Below are 25,539 nucleotides of genomic sequence, written 5' to 3' on the forward strand. Positions count from 1 at the left end.
TCATGTTTGGTAGGGAGTTCTGGTACCGTAGTGGTTACAAATAGGGTTGCTGACCTCAGGGTCATCAGTTCGAAACTACCAGCTGTTCCACGGGAGAAAGATGAGGCTTTCTGCTCCTGTAAAGATTTACAACCTCAGAAACCCTGTATACAGGGTCACTCTGAGTTGGAACTGACTCCATGACACCTAATAACAACAACAAGGTGGAAGATCAGAGAAAAAGACCAAGACCCCCAGAGTAATGGATTGGCAAAGTGGCAGCATCAACGGGCTCAAGTGTGGCAACAACTGTGAGGTTGGCCCAGCACCAGGCAGTGTCTCGTTCTGTTGTACATTTATGATTGCTATGAGTCAGTACTGACTTGATGGCACCTGACAACAACAATTGGCTATTTGAGTATCTTCTTTGGAGAAACGTGTATTTATTTCTTTGCTCACTGGGTTATTTGTCTTTATTGTGGAGTTCTAAAAGCTTTTTATATATTCTAGATATAAATGCTGTCTTATGTATTACATAGTTTGCTAAATCTAGAGGTTGACTTTTTACTCTCTTGATGAGGTCTTCTGAGATGCAGGTTTTTAAAATTCTGTGGAAGTCTAACTTATTTATATAGTGCCATTTGTGCTTTTGGTCTTATATCTAAGAAACCAGCATCTAACTCATGGTTAACACAAATTTTTTTCTATGTTTTCTTCTCAGATCCAATACTTTTAGTTCTGTGAGCTACAGTAAGCTAATTTTTATATGGCATGAAGCAGGGGCTCAACTTTGTTCTTTGTATAAGGATATCCAGCTGTGATATAGAATATTTTAACTATAAAATCCTTTATTGGCTAAAGCCTGATGTTTCTAGCTACTCCGTAATTTGGTCTAGCCAAACTGGACAACTTGCCATTCCATAACGCTAACCATTGATTCATTTGCTATCTTTATAGTTTTGACTTTTGAAGAATGTCATATAAATGAAATCATCCGTCATATAACCTTTTGAAACTGTCTTCTTTCACGCAGTATATTAACAATTTGGCACTCATGGACTAGACAAGCATTTGACTCACCTCTCTCCCTTGTCCTAACTCCTAGACATCCTTTAAGGCTCAGTTTAGGTTATCAAAGGTTCTCACAAGCTTTTTCCTAGCCCTAGTAGCACACTTATTCTGGTGTAAGAAACACACACACTCAGATACTGGACCAACCTTCTCAAAAGGGAGTGAGCAGACAAAGGCGCTCATACAGATCTAGAACTGACAACAACAAACAGGAGCTCCTGCAAACTATTAAATTTCAAAGCTGCCCCAGAATTTAGTTTAGGCCAGCTAGCCTCTGAGATGATTATGTTCTGAATACAGAGTTATTGCCAACTATTAGAAAAGTATTTCCTAAAGTTGGGGGCAAACTATAATATAATGAAAACTCAATCATTAAGAGTAAAAAATGTGTCAGGAACTATGCAAATTCATCTACAGACAGTCATTAGCAGTAATAAAAAAACAAGTCTGACTGACAGTCTGCTTACCAAGACTCTTAAGGTATTGAAACCTTACTACTTAACTAGGAATATGAAGGTTTTGAAATGGGCAAGAAGGAACGTAAAGTTTAATCTTAGCTTTGCCAGTAACAAAGTAAGGGACCTGAGCAAGTAATTTCCCTTATCTTCCTCATCTTCCAATCCCAACTTAAAAACAAGAAGATGAAAAGAGATTAATTCTAAGATTCTTCTAATTACTAAAATTAATGTTTATATCAAATAATAGCAATAGAAATGAATGGGTTCCACATACTAAACCAGTGGGCTGGATGACTAACAACCATATGATGACCTTAAAAACAAAAACACAAACCATCACCACTGGTAATTCTGAATTAACACGGAATCTGTATTTAAAGTTGCTGGGGTACTTCTGATACATATACACTGAACTGAGTTTGAAACCCGGTCTAGAGCACTGTGTCATTTGAGTTTTATGCAATATATTTATCAATTTCTAGGTGTGAAAGGGATGTAGTAGGGATGGCTCTATGAAGGATATGCCATTTAAGAAGCGGGTTGAAAGCAGACTGGATTATAATAAATAGAAGATGACATAGGGATGGAAAGAAATGAGCTATTGAGTGTATAAGACAGGAGTGTATAAGATAGGTGCCTCTTATACAAATTGTGATCATATGAAAGCACTATAGCCTTATGTTTTCTTCCCCATCATTGACAGGTAAAGATGTGTCACACAAGCAGCCAATTTAAAGGCGGACTGACAATCAGGATGACTTACATATATATTCCTGTGGTTTATGCCTATGTCCCAACATAATTATTAATGTTGTTGTTAAGTGCCACTGAGTTGACTCTGACTCATAGTGACCCTATACAAGCAGCTGGTGGGTCTGAACTACCAACCTTGCGGTTAACAATCCAGTGCTTATCCTACAGTACCACATCAGAAGTCCATCTGCTTTTCTCTCAAAACGAAATTTAAAACCGTATTTACTCTGAATAATTACACAGTCACTCTATCAATAACCCTGAGTTAATATAAGAAAGGACACTGGTCAATGAGATTTCCTAAAACCGAGGTCAGAAAATGAAATCTGGTACTCATAAATAAAGTTTTTATTAGAACATAGCCACCTTCATTTAAGTATTGTGTATGGCTGCCCTGGTGTGGCGCGGTGGGTTAATGCGCTGGACTGCAAGGTCAGTTTGGACCACAAGGTCGGTGGTTCAAGCTCACCAGCTGCTCCTCGGAAACCCTCTACAGGGTAGCTATGGGTCAGAACCGACTCAACCGTATTTAACAACAACAACAATGGCTACTTTCAAAGTACAAAGGCAGATTTGAGCAGCTGATAGAGATCATATGTCCTGCAAAGCCCAGAATATTTACTTTGACCACCATTTTTTTTTTTTTTTTAAAGTTTACAGATCCCCTGATTTAAAACAGTATTATCTAACAGAATTTTCTGTGTGGATGGAACTGTTCTAGATCTTCACTATATAAAATGGGAACTCCATTCCACATGTGGCTACTGACCACTTGAGATGTAGCTAGTGCAACTAAACCAAATGAATTTTATTTAATTGTATGTGTGCTGGTGTGGCGCTGTGGGTTAATGTGCTGGACTGCAGGGGCGGTTTGAACTACAAGGTCGATGGTTCAAGCTCATTAGCCGCTTTTCAGAACCCCTATATAGAGCTGCTATGCATCAAAACTGATTTCACAGCATTGACAACGATATACAATAAAATACTTTAAATGTGCATTTTTAAGTCTTTTTTTAATTCCCAGAAAGTAAAGTTTACTTTTTTTTTTTTTTTTAAATGGGGTACAATTTTAGGTTTTTAAACATTTGTATTTGTTTTTGTTGTTAAATACCGTGGAGTCAGTTCCGACTCATAGTGACCCTGCACAGGATTTCCAAGGCTGTAAATCTTTACATGAGCAGAAAGCCTCATCTTTCTCCCACAGAACAGTTGGTAGTTTCGAACTCCTGACCTTGAGGTTAGCAGCCAGATTCATAACCACTATTCATGTATTTCAAGTCTTCTTCAGCTAGCAAGGTTGTTAATGAGTCTTCCTCTCATCTTGATGCTGTGTTCTTCATATAATGCAACTTCTTGAATCATTTCTGTATCATACAGATTGAAGAAATATAATGAAAGAGTACAACCCCAGGGCAAACCTTTCCTAAATTGAAACCATTCGATGTTCCCTTGTTCTGCTCAAACAACTGCTTCTTGGTCTATGTACAGAATCTTCATGAGTACAATTAAATGTCCCAGAATACTCATTCTCTGCAATGATGTCCATAGCTTGTCATGATCCACATCTCATGTATTTCAGAGTAGAACTGTGTTCCATAGGGTTTTCAGTAGCTGTGATCTTTCAGTAGATCACCAGTCCTTTCTTCTAAGGTACTTCTGAGTGGACTCCAACCACCGGTATGTATTTCAGATAGTAGCTGAGAACTTAACCATTTGCACCACCTAGGATCCTAAATGTTTCCAATCGGTTCATTATTCAGATTTCTATAAATACAATTTATCTCCCTTCACTTGAACGGGCCATAATACCCAGTTTACCGCTTTGTGATTTTCTGTTGTTGAAGTTGGTACATCAGAGTTGTACACTGTGTTAGCTTTCTCGATCTCTCCCCTGCACCCCTCCAAACACACAATGCTTTCAAAAGTGCTAATTTCTTCAAGAAACATTTACATAACACTGTCTCCAGACACTGTTCCCTCTATGTGATATTGTGAGTTCAGACCAGACGTAGGTCCCAGGCATCTCAGAACATACACACTAATATACCCTGGTGGGATTCTGTCTTAGTATTTGGTTACTGCTCCCACCCTTGCCGTGAGGAATTCAAATCCCACAGGAAAACCAAAACCAAAGTGATTCCAGAGAATTGTCTCATGGGTTTCCAAGGCTATAAATCCTTACAGAAGCAGGTTGTCACAACTTCTTCCCATGGGGCAGCTTGTGGATTCAACCACCAATCTCAGCGCAGCCTTTTAATCCTTTGTTGGTTACTAAGTCAATCAGAAAGCATGCACGGACTAACCTGTCCTCAGGTGGGAATAGTACTCTATCGTTGGTTGCCACTTCTTTCCCTGCTTTCTGAGGCTCCATTTCCTGCCTGACTATGGTTTTTACCTTTCCAGCTTTCCTCCAGATCAGTCAGAATATTCACCCTGAACAGTTTACTAGCAAGATCTTTCCTACTTCTTTCAGAGCCATTCTGGTGCACCAGGAAGGACAGGGGAGGGGATCTTGGAAGAAGTTCGTTTCCTACCTATGACATCCTTGTTTTGATTCAGTGTGCAGCTCACTGCTCTAGTCTTCTGCCAACCATATTTCAGAGTTATGACAGCTAGTAATAAGTTTTTAGTTGCTTTTCTTGCTGTTTATGTGGTCAGGATTTTCCCAGAAATCACAGTGATTTTTAAAGGACCTACTTTTAGTACCATCATTTAAAAATACATACCCTTTCATCCAGCAATGTCATTTCTAACAAGTTATCCCAAAAATATTCTCAGAAAGGAACAAAGAATAAACCAGGAGAGAGAAGTTGGCAGGGAAAAGTGCGCAGGCAGGGGACAGAAGCCGGTGGGAGTTTATGCGATTCTGTGACTCTTGGAAGATTCTTCAATCACTATGTCATCCAACACAGACGTTTCTCTTTCTTCGTATGATGAAGGTCAGGAATCAAAATTTCTCCGAAAACCTAAAGAGACACCATTTGTCCCCGTTGGAATGGCAGGGTTTGCAGCAATTGTTGCATATGGATTATACAGATTGAAGAACAGGGGAGACACGAAAATGTCCATCCACCTGATCCACATGCAGGTGGCAGCCCAAGGCTTTGTGGTGGGAGCAATGACTGTTGGTATGATGTATTCCATGTATCGGGAATTCTGGGCAAAACATAAGCCATAGAAGAAGAGATGCTGACATCATCTTGTTAGTGTTGCTCGATTTCAGGTTATATGTTTATGTTGAAAATAAATCATTTGAGTGGGTTCAATGTTTTGAATATGGGCTTTCTTTATTGCAGACTTGATTTGCCTGGTGACCAAGCTGCCAGTGCCTACAGCACTAATGAGGTCATTCAGGGGAATCAAGTTAGCAAAAAGATAGCGATAAAATGTCCCAATTCTTAACTCTTGGAATGAAATTAATTCTGAAAAAGACAGCAGGCCAACACTGACATATTTTCAGTAGCCGCAAAATATCACATCTCTGGATGTCATGTGACAGGTCCAGTGTCCCTCAGTGAAACTTTTTTTCTGCCTGCTCTGTGGACTGGTTGAGTCCCGTAGTTTCTAGACCAGTTGGCTCTTGAAGAACGATTTCAGAAACGTAGATGGAGCATAACATATTGTCCCCCATAACTGAAAATGTCTGTATACTTAAATTAAACCTAAAAAGCTGGCGACAGCTGCCTAGAAGTAGTATTTATTTTAGAATGATAGTTATACATATGAGAATAATATAAAGTATGGATACCAGTTTAGTTCTTTTGTAACTGTAGAATTAAGTTTTGCTGCTGTCATAGTAGAATAATTTCTAAATGTCATCTTGAAATAAATTGTGTATGTTAATTGCTAATCCAAAAGTAAACAAAGAATACTTAAAAAAAAAAAAAAAAAAAGTAAACAAAGAATACTTAAAAAAAAAAAAAAAAAAGAATAAGCCAGGTCTCTCTGGCTCATGCCCCACTTACTAATGCAGAGTTACTAGTTCAAGGCAAAGCTCTCCCCATACATCTGGAAATCTCTATTTTCTGTTAAAACTTTTCTCAGGTATCCCTATCTCCAACTGACCACATCTCATAGGATACGCACTGGACTGCAAACCACAAAGTCAGTAGTTCGAGCCTACCAGTTGCTCCTCAACAGAAAAATGAGGCTTTCACAGTTCCTGCAAAGATTTAAAGACTCAGAAATCCTATACAGGGTTGCTATGAGTTGAAACCAACTTGATGGTACTATACAGCGACAATATCACTACTCCTGGGGGAATGGGGAGCACTATCAGAGGCCTGTGGGTACTGTGCTTCCCCCTCCCCAAGCACCTTCTTGTGAAGAAGCTACACTGAGTACAGATCAGAAAGGGTATTCCAAGTTCTCCTACCCCTTGGTCCACAGCACCACTTCTAAATCCAGCCTGTGGCTGCTCTACGGCTAGTTAATGAAAAGGCTAAGACCTAAACCATGGCACCTGGTTGGTGCCCACCCCAAAAGTTCATCCTGAAAGTTTCTCTCCAACCCCTAACCCCTCTCTCTCAATTAATTTATCCTCTCAACAAATATTTACTGCACAATTATTTAATATTCTAGGGGACCCATGTGTTGTAGGGTAGAACTGTGTTCCACCGATGGCCAGGCCCTCCTTCTGAGGTACCTTTGGGTGGGTTCAAACCACAAAACTCTCAGTGAGGAATCCAGCACTTAACCATCTGCACTGCCGAGAAATGGCATATTCTAGGCACTGAAGATATGTGAAAGATGGTAGAAACATGTTCTCAGAGTATTTGTGTTCTAATATGTGTGTTTGTGTGCACAGAGGAGGATCTAAACAACAAGCAGGTAAAAATATACACGAAGAAAATTTACAAAGCTGTGTGTATAAGAATATATACTGTAGAAATTATGCTAAAAACAACTGAAATATTCATTATTAGGAAAATTATAATATAAACTCCTGATAAATTCAATCTTTGACATACTATCTAGGGGGAAGAGCTCTTACTTTCGATTTCTATAACCCCAACATTCCTCAATCCCTGGCAATCTCTATTTAGCATCTATCTGCCCCATCCCTCTTCTGTTTGGGCTTAATGAGATTTTCATTATATTGAATCAGAAAGTTATATAATGACATATTATCAAAAAAAATTTATGTGTATTAGTAAATAACATACACACACAAATACAAACACAGCCACACTGTGCCACATATGTATATAAAAGCTCTAAAAGGAAAAACCAATCACCAGTGGCCAAATGGAGGCCTAGTGGGGCACTGTGGGTTTATGTACTGGACTGCAAAGTCGGCAGTTCAAGCTCACCAGCCACTTCTCGGAAACCATATACAGGGTTGCTGTGGGTCAGAACCGACTCGACAACACTTACAACAAAACAACAATAGTAACCAAGTAAGGAGAATGGAAAGTGCAATGGGAGTAGACAGGTCTTTCGCTTTTTATGTGTGAAAATTTTTTCAAGTATGCACTATTAGTGACAACAAAAGAAAAGCAAAGGTACTAAGAAAGTTGAACTAATAACTTTTAAATACATCACAACAATCTATCTGTAACATAAAAAAATTCTAAGACACTGATGATGTGGTTCATCTAATGAAATAATGCAAAGAATTGGCAGATTCTCTGAAGGCTTTAAAGAATACCACTGATGCATAGAGTCCTGGTGTGGTGCTGTAGGATAAGCAATGGCCTGCTAACCTCAAGGTCAGGGGTTCAAACCCACCAGTCACTCCAAGGAAACCCAATACCAGGTCACTATGAGTCAGAACCGACTTGATGGCACATAACAACAACAATATATCATGCACAGGGCCAAATGAAAGCAAATAGATTTCAGTTTTATTGCTTTCCACAAAAACCTATGAAACTGTCTCTATTATTTTTAATTGTAAGTCACATGATTTTTATGATGAAATGCAACTTTACTAAATCATGTGTGCTTTCTACTTAAAAATCTCCACATTTCAAAGGATTAAATATCACAAGGCAAACCACTAAAGAGACAGGATTATATGACTTTGTCAGAGACTGATTTCAGGTTGTCGTTTAACCTCTTAAACAATTTCACAATGTTGATACAAGGCTTTCCGTGATTTTTGCCAACTTCCACTACAGCAAGAATTCCCAATGGAAAGTAGATAAAATCCATCAATCTCTTTGATGTGTTTTAATATTTTATCCTTGGTGACTAAATACAACAGGATATCAGTCTTACATAATATTTTATAAACTTCCTACCTTGGACTGTTTTGTTCCTGATTCAACATATACACCATTCAGTATAAGATAACAATCAATATTAGTTTCCTGTGGCTGCCATAACAAAGTACCACAAGGTGGGTAGCTTAAGACAAAAGAAATGCATTCTCTCATAGTTCTGGAGACTACAAGGGCCAAGCTCCCTAGGAAGCCTAAAAGGGAAAGGGGTGAATCCTTTTTCTTGCTTGTCTCTTCCAGCTTTTGACAGCCTAGGTGATCTTTAACTTTTGGCAGTGAAACTCCAATTTCTATCTCCATTTTTTTCTGCGTCTCGCCACCTGTATCTCTGCTCTTCTTATAACACCAGTTGTTAGATTAAAGGCCCATTCTATTCCAATATTGGGAGCTCTAGAACTTCAAGGTTGGCAGTTCAAAACTACCAGCTGTTCCGCAGGAGAAAGATTAGGCTTTCTGCTCCCGTAAAGATTTATAGCCTCGGAAACCCTGTACAGGGTCACTATGGGTCGGAATTAACTCGACAGCACTTAACAACGACAACAGTAGCGTAGAAGTTACGAGTCAGGATGCTAACCTCAAGGTCAGCAGTTTGAAACTACCAAACGTTCTGTGGGACAAAAATGAGGCTTTCTGCTCTAGTAAAGATTTCCAGCCTCAGAAACCCTATACAGGGTCACTATGAGTCAGAACCGACTCCATGGCACACCACCACCACCACTAATCCAATATGATCTTACCTTAACTCATTATATCTGCAAAAAAAAAATTATTTCCAGATAAATTCATGGGAAGGACATAAATTTTGGGAAGGATACTATCCAATACATTACAATGATGTTGGTACTGATAATGGCATTGTACCCCAAGCTTTATGTGCAGTATTCAGTAAGGAGCTCTGGTAGCGTAGTAGTTAAGGATTTGGGCTGGTAATCTCATGGTCAGAAGTTCGAAACTACCAGCTGTTCCGCGGGAGAAAGACGAGTCTTTCTGCTCCCGTAAAGATTTACAGCCTCGGAAACCCTGTGCAGGGTCGCTATGAGTCGGAATCGACTCCACGGCACATAACAACAACCTTACGAAGTAAGCATTATCAGGCCTATTTTAAAGGTGAAGTAACTTGACACACAGATGTTAATGAAATTAAATCCAGCAAGCCTTAACTCCAAAAAACTACGCCCTTAATCAAATGCTACCCATAACTGTAAATTTTATTTTTAAAAATTTTTAGCAAGAATAGCCATTATGTAATAGCCACTATACAAATAGCATGTTGCTGTTGTTAGGAGCCATTGAGTTGGTTCCAACTGAGAGCAACCCAACGTGCAACAGAACAAAACACTGCCCGGACTTGTGCCATCCTGACAGCTGTTTCTATGCTTCAGTCCATTATTGTGGCCATTATGTCAACCCATTTCATTGAGGGTCTTCCTCTTTTTCACAGACCCTCTACTTTATGAAGCAAGATGTCTGGCTCCAGGGATTAGACTCTCCTGATAACATGTTCAAAGTGCATGAGACAGAGTCTCACCACCCTCACATTTAAGAACCATTCTGGCTGTCCTTCTTCCAAGATAGATTTGTTTGTTTTTCTGGCAGAATATGGCTTACTTAATATTTTCACTAACACCATTCATTCTTTCATCTTCCTTTTTCCTTCTCCAGCTATCACATGCATATGAGATGACTGAAAACACCATGGTATGGGTCAAGTACACCTTAATCCTCAAAGTGATATCTTTGCTTTTCAATCCTTTTTGTTAAAGAGGTATTTTGCAATAGATTTGCTTAACCCAATACAAAAAAAAAAAAAAAAAAAAAAAAATCAAAATACTTGTATTTTTTGACTGTTACACTTCCATGGTTCTTCACTGTGAAATCTAAATAAAACAAAATTCTTGACAACTTTCATCTTTACTGTATTTATCTTTTGGCCCAGTTGTGAGGATTTTCGTTTGTTTTATGTTGAGGTGTAAAATACATAAGTAATCCAACAGCCTTCATATAAACAATAGAAGATACAAAGAAAAGACCTTATATTTCCAATATCACAATAACATTTATATATATATATATTCTTAACTAGAAACGTGCTAGTTTTTGATGAAAGATTTTAAAACCTTTAATGAAGTGAAGCTAAATTTCAAAGAGGAGAAAGTAATAATCATTCTTGGGGGGGGGGGGATCATAAAAGGGTTATTTTTTTCTTATTCAATTGTAATTCATACATCCAAGAAAATATACCATATGTTTCTCCTCCTCACTCCAGAACCAGATAGGCTGATTCTAAAGTACTTATTGAAAAATTGAGCAAGCAATAATTATCAGAAAACCTTTTTTTAAATGATAAATAGAGAACAATTTTAACATTTTAAAACATCAAGAATAAAAACAGTATGGAAATGACAAATGGAAACAATACAAAGTACAGAAACAGACACATATACACGCCTATAAGAATTAACTATTACAGCATCTCAAATCAGTGGATGGAAGTCGGGCTTTTTAATATATGGTATCTAGCAATTAAACATTTAGAAAAACATCAAATTGCATCAATATCTCAAATCACATGCCAGATAAACTCAAAATGGATAAAATATAGAAATGCTGATAAAGGACAAAGAAAAGAAAAACACACATTTATGGATTAGAAAAACACTGCTTAATTTAAAACCCTTGAAAGTAAGAAAAAAGTCCTGCTTATAAACTGTGACCAAAATAATCTAAGAGTCCTAAAAGAAAAGATAAATGACATAAAAACAACTTCTGAACAGCAAAAGAACATCATAAGCAAAACCAAATTAGAATGAGAATACTCATCCATTGTTGGTGGAATTCAAAATGGTAGTCACTGCATAAAAGTTTAGCTGTTCGTTAAAAAGTTAAGCATACAACTACCACATGACTTGGCAATACCAATCCAAAGCATATACCCCAAGGAATTGAAGGCAGGAACAGAAACAGAAATTTATATACTAAAAGTTCACTTCAGCATAGCTCACAATAGGCCTAAAGGTCTACCAATAGATTACTGTACAAACAAAATGTGGTAAAAACATAAATATTACACCACTATAAAGATAAACGAATTCCTGATACATGGCTGAACCTTCAAAGCACAACTACTGTTATGAACCCACTAACATGAATAGGCAAACACATAGACACCAATGTTTATTACTAGTTGTTGGCAGGGGTGAAAGGGAGGGGAAAGAGGGCATTGGGTTTCAATGGTGGTGGAACAATTATACAACTGAGTTACATATTTTAAATGAAATAAATGGGGAAATGCTGTGTTATATATTTATTTTGTTGTTGTAAGGTGTCATCGAGTTGGTACCAACTCATTAAGATCCTATGTACCACAGTACGAAGCACTGTCCAGTCCTGGGCCAGCCTAACAATCACTGCTACACTTCAGCCCACTGCTACTGTCACTGTGTCAACCCATCTCATTGGGGTCTTCCTCTTTTTCTCAGACCCTACATTTTATCAAGTTTGATATACTTCTCCGGGGACTGGTCCCCTCCTGATAATATGTCTGAAGTATGAGAGGCGAAGTCTGGCTATCCTGGCTTCCAAGGAGCACTCTGCCTGTACTTCTTCCAACATAGATTGGTTTGTTGCTTCAGCAGTCCATGGTACTTTAATATTCTCCTCCAAAACCATAATTCAAATGCATCAATTCTTCTACAGTCTTCCTTAATCACTGTCTAGTTTTCACATGTATATGAGGTTACTGAAAATACCATGGCTTGGGTCAGGCATACCTTAGTCCTTAAACTGACATCTTCGCTCTTCAACACCTTAGAGAGCTCTTATGCAGCAGATCTGCCTAATGCAATACGTTGTTTGATTTCTTGATTGTTGCTTCCATGAGTGTTGATGACTGATTCAAGCAAAATGAAGTCTTTGACAACTACAATCTTTTCTCCATTTATCTCAATGCTATTTAGTGGTCCAGTGATGAGGATTTTTGTTTTCTTTACATTGACGTGCACTCTATAACAAAGGCTGTGATCCTCATCTTCATCATAAGTATTTTAAGCCCTCTGCTTTCAGCAAGCAAGGCTGATTGCAGGTTGATGCCACATTTTCTTCATATAATCCAGCTTCTTTAATTATACTGCTTAGCATATGTTGTTGGTGGTGTTAAGTACCATGGAGTTGGTTCCGACTCATAGCAACCCTGTACAGGGTTTCCAAGGCTGTACATCTTTACGGGAGCAGAAAGCCTCATCTTTCTCCCGTGGAACATCTGGTAGTTTCGAACTGCCAACCTTGAGGTTAGCAACCCGATTCATAACCACTGCGCTACCAGAGCTCCTCAGACTAAATTAAATAAGTATGGTGAATGAATACAAACCTGGTGCACACCTTTGCTAATTTTAAATCATTCATTGTTCCCTAGTTCTGTTTGAACAACTGCCTCTTGGTCTGTGTACATATTTCTCATGAGCACAATTTAGTGTTCCAGAAACTCATTCTCTGCAATGTTGTCCATAGGCTGTCATGATCCACACCTTCAAAAGTCTTTGCATAGTCAGTAAACCACAAGTAAACATCTTTCTGGTATTCTCTGCTTTCAGAGAAAGTCCATCTGATGTTAGCAATGCTATCCCCTTGTTTCACATCCTCTTCTTATCCCACCTTGAATCTCTGGCAGTTCCCTGTCAATGTACTGTTGCAGTCGTTATTTAATTATCTTCAGCAAAATTTTAGTTGCATGTGATATTGATATTATCCGATGATTTCTGCATTCTGTTGGGCACCTCTCTTTGGAATGGGCACAATTATGGATCTCTTCCAGGTAGTTGGCCAGGTAGCTGTCTTCCAAATTTCTTGGCATAGATGAGTGAGTGCTTTCAGTGCCACATTAGTTTGTTGAAAGACTTCAATTTGTACTCCATCGAATTCCCAGAGACTTGTTCTTTGCAAATGCCTTCAATGCCCCTTGGACTTCCTCCTTCAGTATCATTGGCTCTTGATCATATGCTACCTCTTGAAATGGCTGAACATCAACCATTTCTTTTTGGTACAGTGACTGAGTATTCCTGCCATCTTCTTTAGCATCATACAATATTTTGCCCATGTTGTTGTTGGTATGTGCTGTCGAGCTAGTTCTGACTCATAGAGACCCTGTATAGGGTTTCCAAGGAGTGGTTGGGGAGGTTTGAACAGCCAACCTTGCAGTCTAGTGCAGTATCCTATAGCGCCAAGAATTCGTCAATATTGCAAGTCCAGGCTTGAATTTTTTCTTTAGTTTCCTGAGCTTAAGAAATGCTGAGCGTGTTCTTCCCTTTTGATTTTCTAACTCCCGGTCTTTGCAAATTTCAGTATAATACTTAACTTTGTCTTCCAGAACTGCCCTTTGAAATTCTCTGTTCAGCTCTTTTACCTCCTCATTTCTTTGACTTACTTTAGCATCACTATGCTGAAGAGCAAGTTTCAGAGTTCCTTCTCATCCATCTTAGTCTATTCCCTGTTTCCTATCTTTTTAATGACCGTTAGTTTTCTTCCTTTAAGATGTTCTTGATGTCATCCCACAACTTTTCGGGTCTTCACTGTTTAGTGTTTAATGCTTCAAATCTGTTCTTCAGATGGTCTCTAAATTCAGGTGGGATATGTTAAAGGTTATACTTTGGTTCTTGTGGACTTTATTTTCTTCAGCTTCAGCTTGAACTTGCATATGAGCAATTGATGGTCTGTTACACAGTCTGCCCCTGGCCTTGTTTTCACTGATGATATGGAGCTTTTCCACTATCTCTTTTTACAGATTTTATTTCTGTGTATGCCATCTGGTGAGGTCCATGTATATAGTTGTCTTTTATGCTGTTTAAAACAAGTATTTGCAATGAAAAGGTAAGTGGTCTTGCATAATGCTCTCTTGCGAACTCCAGCATATTTAAAAAGAAAACTGAAAAACTTGGGATTATATTTGCAACTTGTATCATGAAATGCACACATATAAGTCAGTTTGTTGTACTGTGGTGGCTTATGTATTGTTGTAGCGCTGCATGCTATGCCACAAGTATTTCTAATACCAACAGGGTCATAGACAGCTTTCAACAGATAATCCAAAGTAAGAAAAGACTGTTGTTAAGTGTTGTCCAGTTGGTTTCAACTCATAACCCTGCACAGGGTCTTCCAAGGCTACAACTCTTTACAGAGCAGAAAGCTCATCTTTCTTCCAAAGACAGGCTGGTGGCTCACCTTGCCAAACTTGTGATTTGCAGTTCAGTGCTTGTTGAGAACTACAGAGCCACCACACTCCCCAACAGACTAGGAAGAAAAAAAGTGATGGAACACTTAAGAGGAATTAGCCCCTAAAAACCTTATTAACAGCAGCAAAACATTGTCTGACATAGTGCCAGAATACGAGATGCCTCAGGTTAGAAGTTAATCAAAATTAGACTGAGGAAAAGCTACCTCCTCAAAGTACAGTTGACCTTAATGCTGGGAATGGAGCAAAGCTTTCAGAACCTTCATTTACTGATGTGGCATAACTCAAAAATAAAAGAAGAAACAGCTGCTAACATCCATTCATAATTAGAACGTGGAATGTACAAAGTATGAATGTAGGAAAATCAGAAATTGTCAAAACTGAAACGGAACATCTAAAGATTGATATCGTAGGCATTAGAGTGAGCTGAAATGGACTGTTACTGACCATTCTGAATCAGATAATCATAAGGTTTACCATGACAGGAATGACAAAGTGAAGAGACAGGGTATCAAAAGGAATATTTCAAGATCTTGAAATACAATGTTATCTGTGATAGGATAATATCTATTTGCCTACAAGGAAGGCTGTTGGATAAGCACTGGATCGCAGGCTGATTTGAACTGCAAGGTCGGTGGTTCAAACTCACCAGCCACTCCCTGGAAACCCTATACAGGGTCTCTATGAATCAGAACCAACTTGATGGCACTTAACAACAGCAACAAGCGAAAAGGAAGACTAGTTAATACAACTATTATTAAAAATAACACACCAATCACCAAAACCAGGGGTAAAACAATTGAAGAATTCTACCAAGTTCTTTAGTCTGAAACATGTAATCAACATGCACTGATAATTACTGGTAATTAAAATGACAAAGACAGAAACAAAAAGGAGAGATCAGTAGCTAGAAAATATGGCCCTGATGACAGAAATTACACTACAGATCATATGACAGAATTTTTCAAGTCCAAGGAGCTCATTACAAATGACTTTTTTCAACAACATAAAAGGTGATTATAAATATGGACTTCAGCAGATAGAATTCACAGGAATTAACCTGACTACATTTGTGGGAAGAGATGATGGCGAAGCTCAATTATCATTAGCCCAAATAAAGCCAGGGACTTACTGTGGAACACACCATCAACTGCTCACATGCAAGTTCAGGCTGAAGTTGAAGAAAATTAAGTCCACAAGAGCCAAAATATGACCCTGACTATTGCTGTTGCTAAGGGATGCCGAGTCAGTTCCAACCCATAGGGACACTATATAGGGTTTCCTAGGAGAAGCTGATGACTTGACCCGCTGACCTTGTGGTTCAAACTGACTTTGCAGTCCAGTGCATTAACAACCCACAGCACCAAACCAGGACTCCAACCATGACTGTATCTCACTGAATTTAGAGATCATCTCACAAACAGATTTGATATATTAGACACTGATGAATGAACACCAGAGGAGTTGTGGGATATCAAGAGCAACACACATAGAAAAAGCAAAAGGTCATTTAAAAGACAGGAAGAAAAGAATAGTCCAAAGTGGATGTCAGAAAAACTCTGAAACTTGTTCTCGAAGATACAGTAGCTAAAATGAATGTCAGAAATGAGGAAGTAAAAGAAATGAAGAGAAAACCTCAGAGCGCAACACAAGAAGACAAACCATTATAATAAAATGTGCAAAGACTTGAACTTAGAAAACCAAAAGGAAGAACAAGCTCAGCATTTCTCATGCTGAAAGAACTGAAGAAAAAAAATTCAAGCCTCAGCTTGTAATATTGAAGGATTCTATATACAAAACATTCAGTGATGTAGTAAGTATCAAAAGATGAAAGGAATACAGAGTCACTGTACCATAAAGAACTGGTCAGCATTCAACCACTTCAGGAGGTATGATCCAAACATGATGATCCTGAAGGAAGAAGTCCAAGCTGCACTGCAAACCTTGGTGAAAAACAAGGCTCCAGAAATTGATGGAATAGCAACTGAAATCTTTCAATAAACTGATGTGGAGCTGGCAACAGTCACTAGCCTATGTCAAGAAATTTGGAAAACTGTCAAATGGCCAACTGACTGGGAGAAATCTATATTTGTGTCCATTCCAAAGAAAGGTAACCCAAGAGAACATGGAAATTATCAAGCAACATCACAAGTAAAATTTTGCAGAAGAGCCTTCAAAAATGGTTGCACCAGCACATCGACAAGGAGCCACCAGATTCAGAAGAAGAAGACGTGGAACAAAGTACAAGGGATCTAAGTGCTAACATCAGATGGATCTTGGCTAAAAGCAGAGAAAGAACACCAAAAAGATGTTTACTTATGTTTATTGACTATGGGAAGGTATTTGATTGTGTGGATAACAAACTATGGGAACTATTGTGAAGAATGGGAATTACAGAACACATCTGTTCATGCAGAACCTGTACACAGACCAAGAGGCAGTCATTCACACAGAACCAGGGGATACTGCAGAGTTTACAGTCAGGAATGGTATGCGTCAGGGTTGTATCTTTTCACCATACTTATGCAACCTATATGCTGAGCACATAATCTGAGAAGCTGAACTACGTGAAGAATACGGCATCAGGCTTAGGGTAAAGCTCAGAACAACCTAAGATAAACAGAAGATATAAACTTGCTTTCTGAAAGCAGAGAGGGCTTAAAGCGCTTGCTGATGAATATCAAAAAAACAGCCTTCAGAATGGAATACAACTCAATGTTGAAAAAACAAAAATCCTCACAACTGGATCAATAAATACCATCATGATAAACAGAGGGAAAGATTAAAGCGCAAGGATTTCAGTTTACTTGAATCCACAATCAATGCACATGAAAGCATCAATCATGGAATCAAACAGCTTATTACATGGGGCAACTCTGAGAACTGAGGTGCCCCTGATACAAGCCACGATATTTTCAGTGGTCTCATATGCATGTGCAAGCTGGACAATCAATAAGACTGGACAAGAATTGATGCATTTGAATTATGGTGTTGGTGAAGAATACTGAAAGAACCATGGACAACCAGAAGAACAAACAAGCTGTCTTGGAAGGTATACAGCCCAAAAGACAACATACTATGGGCATGTTTTTAGGTAGGACCGGACCCTGGAGAACATGTTTGTTAGAGGGTCACTGAAAAAGAGGAAGACCCCAACAACAAGGCAGACTGATACAATGGCTACAGCAATGGAATCCAACATAACAATGTTAAGAATGGTGCAGGACCAAGCAGTGTTTCATTCCTTCATGCCTAGGGTCCCTATGAGCCAGAGGTGACTCAACAACACCTAAAAACAACAACAAATCATGAAACACCAATCTAATGATTACAAATAGAGAAGGCCATCCAGGAGAAAACAAAGTACCCGGAAAACGCAAAATACAAATGACCCTTAAACATGGTAAGATGTTTAACCCAAGTCATGAAAACAGAAACGCAGATGTGAAAACACACTAAGATCAAATTTCTTATAAGACTAGCAAGAATCCACTTAAGTTTATATAGTTTACAACATTCTCTTGTCAATCTGTCAGGATTCAGGGTCCTTCACACACTGCTGATGGGAATATCAAATGTAGAACCTTTATGAAGGAAATTACAAATACATTTACCTTTTCACTTAGCATCCCATTTATAGGAATTTCAATAACCAAAACATGTACACACATGTAAAACACACATGTGCATGTACATCTTTGCTGCAAACACACCTATCTACGAATGTGGTGGAACATACAGGGACAAAATGGAAACTTCTTGGACATTACCAAATACCTTGAGATAACAAAGTGCTAGGCTTGGGGGCTCAGGGGCGTAGTCTCAGGGGAGTAGTCTCAGGGGACACCATGGTCAATTGGCGTCGCATAGTCCACAAAGACACTGTGCTACAGCCTACTTTGGTGAGTGGAGTCTGGGCTTTAAAAAGTTCACGAGCAGCTCTCTAAGGAAGGCGCAACCATGGGTCTCTCCAGGCGTGGAAGAAAGAAGAGTGATGAGAATTAAAGATGCTTGGAATTAATTAATTCAATGGACTAATGGAACACATGAACACCAGTCTCTCTGCAAATCTGAGACCAGAAGAATTAGGTGGGGCCTGGCTACCACTACCAACTGCTCTTGAACGGGATCACATTTGAAGGTACCACAAGAGTGGGAAAAATATAGACCAAAACTCAAAATTATAAAAAAGCCTGGGCTGACTAGTCAGAAAGAAACTGGAAAACCTGAGACTATGAACCCTTTTATGTCTGGAAGTGACTTATCCTTGTGGTCCAATTTTCAGTTAAACAATAGACAGGTACACAGGGGGACAACAATATTAGTGAGGTATGCTCACCATGAAATGGTCAACCATTCAAGATCAAATGGGCAACATTTATCTGAGGACAAGGTTAGAGGGATTGGGAAGGAGGGTGGAATGGAAATAGGAATCACAGGGAGGAAGTGGGATAATTATTGCTACATGGAGGAGATTACAATCATTGAGATGAAACAAAGTGTATGATCTGTTGGATGTAAACCTGATGAGCTGCTTGTAAACCTTCATTCAATTCACAATAAAAAGTTTCAAAAAAAAAAAAAAAAAGAACACATGTACAAAGTTTTTCCCTATGAAATTATAATAACAAAAAAACGGAATGCATTCAAGTGTCCAGTCACTGGGGGTAGGGTGAATGAACTATGGCATATTTACATAAATGATTACTTTGCAAGACAAAATAACAAAGATCTTTATGTGCTAATAAGGAAAGAGACCACCAGTGAACTGTCAGTGTGTCATACTGTAGTGGCTTATATGGTATGATGTTGGAAGAAATACCAAGGATATGTGAAACATCAGAAGGGTTACCCATGGTGAGCAGCTTTCAGACTAGACAGAAAAGTCTGTAAAGCACTTCTAAAGCTTAGCCAATGAACACCCTAAGGATCACAGATTATCCAAGACTTCATCTCACTTTGGCACATCATCAGGAGGGGCTAACTGCTGGAAAAGGACATTACGTTTAGTAGAGAAGAGGGTGATCCTCCATCGGATGGACTGACCCAATCATCCCAATGGACTCAGACCCACCAATGTCCATGGAGATAGCACAGCACCAGGCAACATTCGGCATCCTGGTGTCACACTGTAGAATAAGCACTCAACCTCAAGGTCAGTGGTTCAAACTTACCAGCTGCTCCTTGGAAACCTTACACAGGGTCACTATGAGTCGGAACCGATTCAATGGCACTTAACAAAAGGCTACATTCATTCTCATATACACAAGGCACCATGAGTCAGTGTGACTTGACAGCAACTGACAACCAAGAGAAAGATCCAGGGCACACAGATTTTTTTTTTTTTTTAAGGACATCTTTTGAGTAAAAGATAAGAATATATATATTTGAATGAGGTCTTTGAATAAAATGACTCAGGGAAGATAAATAGAAAATGACTAAAAATAGCTATGAAATACTCCTGAGTTATACAATTTGGTGTAGTGCTGTCGGAAAAGCACTGGACTATTTACCACAACAATGGTGGTTTACATCACCAGCTGCTCCTTGGTAGCCTATACAGGGTCGGAACTGACCCAATAGCACTTTACAACAACAATAACCACAGCACTGAGGAGGAAAGACCTCACATTTAGCTTCCATATAAAAATTGTTGTTGTGAAGTGGCATTGAGTCAGTTCCAATTCACAGCCACCCAGTATAGGGTTTCTGAGGAACAGCTGGCGGATCTGAACCACCAAACTTGCAGTTCAAACTCGCCTTCTGGTCGAGTGCTTGTCCTACAGCCCCACACCAGAACTCCATATAAAGATTGTTGTAAAATACCGTGGAGTTGGTTCCAACTCTTAATAACCCTGCACAGGGTTTCTGAGGCTATAAATCTTTACGGGAGCAGAACGCCTCATCTTTCTCCTGCAGAACAGCTAGTAGTTTCGAAATGCTGACCTTGAGGTTGGCAGCCCAATTTGTAACCACTAGAGCCAAGAAAACCCTTTGGAGCAGGTTCTACTTTGTAACACATGGGCTCACTATGAATAGGAACTGACTCAAAGGTAAGGGGTTTGGCTTGGTGTGGTGCTATAGGATACACACTGGACTGCACATTGCAAGGTTAAACGTTCAAACCCACCAGCTGCTCCTCAGAAATCACACGCAGGGTCACTCTGAGTCTGAACTGACTCAACGGCACTTAACAAGAGAGAATGATAGAAGGAGCCCTGGGGACACAAAGGTTTAAGAGTTGGTCTGTAAACCACAAAGTCCTAAGTTCAAACCCATCAGGCATTCCTTGGCAGAAATATTTAGGCTTGGCAACCCAAAGAAGTCGTTCTAGTCGGTCCTAAAGGGTCTCTATGTGTAAGATTCAACTAGACAGCAGTGGGCTTAGGGAGGATGGGTACAAGGGAATGATGGGAACGAAATTGTTCAGGGTATACTTCATTAAAAAAAATTTATTTTTATATTTGAAATGTGTAAATAAACATATTAGCTACTCAAAAAGTTGTAACTTAAAAATCAAATTTGAAATTCAAGCACACTAATACCCTGGTTGTTGTTGCTAAGTGCCGGCTAGTTGGTTCTGACCCACAGCAACCCTGTATAGGGTTTCTTAGGAGTGACTGGTGAGCTTGAACCACCGACCTTACAGTTCAAACCAATTTAGCACTCTATCGCATTAACCCACAGCGCCACACTAGAATTCCAAACTGGTTACTTGGTTATTATTTGACAAAAAATGTATTACATCATCTAAGATGTTATTTGAGTGATACTTAAAGGAATGAAGAAATTTTTTTAAATACTAATAATTGTGTGAGGAGTCCCGGTGTCTAGCATTAAGTACTGGACTGCAAACACTAAGGTTAGTGGTTCAAACCCACCAACTGCTCCTCAGAAATTCTATATAAGGTTGCTATGAGTCAGAACTTACTCTACAGCATTTAACAACAATAATTGTATGAAACACCAACATCACCTATGCAATCCCAGTTTCTCTATTGCTATTAAAAACTAGAGAAAGTATTCCACTTTGAAAACTGGTAGCAGAAAGCAAGACTGTTTACCTGTTCAAGATGTATTTTTTATGTTAATAGGAAGTCACCAAGAAGAGTAAACACTTTTAATAGGCAGTATTAAATACTTTTGACAGTGTTGATAAAGGTTTTATTAGTCAGCGCAATGCAGGTCAGGCTGGGATTATGCTAAAGCCAGCAGGCTTGTGGTGGTAAACAGCAGTCAGTCTTCAATCCACTGAAAGAATGAAAACATATGAAAAAAGGTATTTCCAATATGTGCCACAATCTCTTCTCTCTAATGAAACAACAGCAAAAAAGGGAATGGGAACCAGAAGAGAAGGACTGCTTCCATCTTTTGAGTGGCAGGGATTTTTGTGTAGCTCAGCAAAGAAAGGAAAAAACCAACATCTATTGTTTTAGTCCTGGTATGGCACTGTGGGTTAATGCACTGGACTGCAAGGTCGGATTGAACCACAATGTCAGCAGTTCAAGCTCACCAGCCACTCCTTGGAAACCCTATACAGGATGTGCTGTGTCGGAACCAACTCAACGGCACTTAACAAAAACAACAATGTAAGTGTACCTGTGGGTAAGTGTACATGTGGGTAACCCAAAGGTTGGCAGTTCAAATCCATCAGTTGCTCAGTAGCAGAAAGATGAATTGCTCCGATAAAGATTTGCAGTTTCGGAAACCCTATACAGGGTCACTCAGTCAGAATCGACCAGATGGTAGTGGGGTTGGTTTGGCAACATAAGTGGCAGGTACTTATTTCAAGTATCTTAGAAACCAGTTAAATGAAACATAGGTCAAAAGGACTACCTTTCTTCTAAGACCCTCTTCCCTGGCTGCCCAGGGGCCTGGTAAATCTAAGTCACAGACCCATCACAGAAAAATCTGAGTACTTACTTACAAAGAGTACCAAGAAGTGTCCTGTTGCAAAGCATATGTTTCAGTATTTACTACAAGAGACGGTCCTAAGTAGGACTTTGTTTTCATGTAAGAACTGGCTATGTAAATAATATTTCTATGAGGGTGGGTTAAAATAAAAGTATTTTTCAAATTCTTATAATGTTTAAAAGCATGCTCACAAAGAAGAAAAACAAGTTGGTGAGCTTAAAACAAGAACCCAACCCCAGCAGCAGCATCACTCGGACTCATTCACTGCCACCCAGTCGATTCCGATTCATAGGGATCACGTGTAGGACTTCCAAGGCTATAAGCCTCATCTTTCTCCCATGGAGCAGCTAGTGGGTTTGAACTGCCAACCTTTCGGTTAGCAGTCTATTGCTTATCATCCTATCAGGGCTCTCAGTGGCAACATAAGCAGACACATTTTACTTAGACCTGTTTTCTCTAAGCTCAAGATCCAAAACACCAACTAGAAAATGTTACCTGTCCCCCATGAATTCAACCTCCCATCCTCCATATAAAAACGAGCTATTCTATCTGCTCAAGTTAGAATCATAAAAGTCATCCACAATGCTTCCTGCCCTTCCCGACTCATGCATTCACAGAATTAGAAATATCTATTCAATTATTTTACTTCTATTTCTACTCCTAGTGATTAAAGATTCTATAAAAAGAATCCTGATTTTTTTTTTTTTTGGGGGGGGGGTGGCGGGGGGAGAGACGCAGAACATAACTTCAAATTCTTTCAGACCCCACACTGGAGTCATGAAAACTAGATGAACCTCTGAAACTATTGCCCTAAAATAATCTTTAAACCTTAAACCAAAATCAATCCCCTGAAGTCTTCCTCAAACCATAGTTTATCTTAACAAGTGAAAAAAAATCTGCCTTGAACATTATACTCCTTTAAAGGACTACCTTGTTGTTGTTCTTACTGTTGCTGTAATAAAGTGCCATCGAGGAGTGGATGGTAGATTTGAACCACCAACCTTGAGGTTAGCAGTCCAATGCTCATCATACAGTGCCACACCAGGACTATCTATCTATATGAGATCCAATTGGCAAACACAACTCCCAAAGATTAGATCAGAACATTAGGGGGTGCTAAATTTATGTTAACAGGTAAGAGAGAGTGAGATTACACAACTCAAAGAATGATATTAAGCGCACATGTAGAAACTGTACGCTTTGCTATGTATTTTCTTAACAACAACAAAAATAAGACACTTGGCCAAGTAACCATATACCCTTCTACCTAAAAAAATAAAACTAAACTAATGAACAAATACATGAAAAACAACTGCTGTTAGACACCGACCATTATACAGTACAGTACAGCAGACCCTGAAAAATTAAAAATAAGACCCTATGTAGTCCTAAAATTGTCCCAACTTAAAGCCTAGAGATGGTGAACCCATATGAAGGTTAATCTGAATTGGGGCAATAGAGCTGGGAGACCAGGAGAGCCAAGGACGCTAAGAGTCGTAAGACATGGTACCAGAGAGACAAGAAATGCACAATGAGTAAGCTTCCGAGATGCTGAGCGCTTCTCTCAAGTTTTCAGCTCAGGACTGATCAGCATATGCATGTGAGGAAATACCCAAAACATACAGGAAAGCCTGCTGTTGTTAAGTGCTAAAGACTTGGTTCTGACTCATCTGACCCTACAAAGGACTTCCCAGGAGCAGCTGGTGGGTTTGAACCACCAACTTTGTGATTAGCAGAGTCCAGTGTTTATTCTACAGTGCCACACCAGAAAAGAGGAAATAGAACAATTCTTAGAGCTTATTAACGGTTAAGAAGAATTCGGGTTCCCGCCAGCCAAAGTGGAAAACATTAATAATTCAAGAAGCGTCAAGTCAGAGTCCACAGGATACTGCTCCAGTATGGGAAAACTTAACTCTAGATTAAAACTACTTTGGTCCCACTTTCTTCTTGTTGCTAAGTGCCGTAAAGTTGGTTCCAACCAATAGCGACCCTATATAGGGTTTCCAAGGAGTGACTGGTGAGCTTAAACCACTGACCTTATGCTTCAAACCGACCTTGTAGTCCAGCACATTAACCGGCAGTGCGAGACCAGGACTCCTAACTATGCTTAAACACAATCCTCAAAAAGATATAAATTTTCAAAGTCGCTAAATTATATACTTGTTATTGTTGTTAACTGCCTTCAAGTCAATTCCAACTCATTAATAACCCTGTATAGGGTTCCCAAGGAGCAAATGATGGGTTTGAACTGCTGACTTTTTAGTTCGCAGCCCAGTGCTTATCCTACAGCACCACACCAGGAAGCTGAATTATATTCTAGAACAAAGCAAAAGAACACAAAAAATATTTAATGTTTTTTGTTAAATTTTTTTAAAAACATAATTTGTTAAAAAAAAAAAAAGGTAAAATTCACAATGGGTTGGAAATGACTTGTTGTTGTTGCTGTTAGGTGCCATAGAGTTGGTACCGACCCATAGCAACCTTATGCACAGAAGAATGAAACATTGCCCAATCATGGGCCAACCTCGCTACTGTTGCCATGCTTGAGTCTGTCAATGCTGCCACTTGGCCAATCCATTTGATTAGGGGTCTTCCTCTTTTTCTCTGACCCTCCACCTTACCAAACATGATATCCTTCTCCAGTGACTGGTCCCTCCTAACAGTATGTCCGAACTCTGAGAGACGAAGTTTGGCCATCTTGGCCTCCTAGGAGCCCTCTGGCTCATTCTTCCAACACAGATTTGTTGGTTTTTTGGCAGCCCATGGCACCTTCAATATTCTCCTCCAACACCATAACTCAAAAGCATCAATTCTTCTACGGTCTTCTTATTCACTGTCCAGCTTTTGTATGCATTCGAGGTTATTGAAGATACCATGGTTTGGGTCAGGTACACCTTAGTCCTCAAGCTGACATCTT

The 25,539-nt window shown here is 39.2% G+C and overlaps 1 protein-coding gene and 1 pseudogene across 2 annotated transcripts in view; one reads left to right on the forward strand and one right to left on the reverse strand.

The window, feature by feature from the left end:
• MAP4K3 (mitogen-activated protein kinase kinase kinase kinase 3) overlaps positions 1-25,539 on the reverse strand; it is a 295,533-nt gene that overhangs the window by 208,921 nt on the left and 61,073 nt on the right. The gene's annotated exons all lie outside the window — the stretch shown is intronic.
• LOC102834764 lies at positions 5,158-5,439 on the forward strand (annotated as a pseudogene).

The sequence above is a fragment of the Chrysochloris asiatica genome, unplaced genomic scaffold (genome assembly GCF_000296735.1).
Source record: "Chrysochloris asiatica unplaced genomic scaffold, ChrAsi1.0 scaffold00024, whole genome shotgun sequence".
In the NCBI taxonomy this organism is placed as follows: domain Eukaryota; kingdom Metazoa; phylum Chordata; class Mammalia; order Afrosoricida; family Chrysochloridae; genus Chrysochloris; species Chrysochloris asiatica.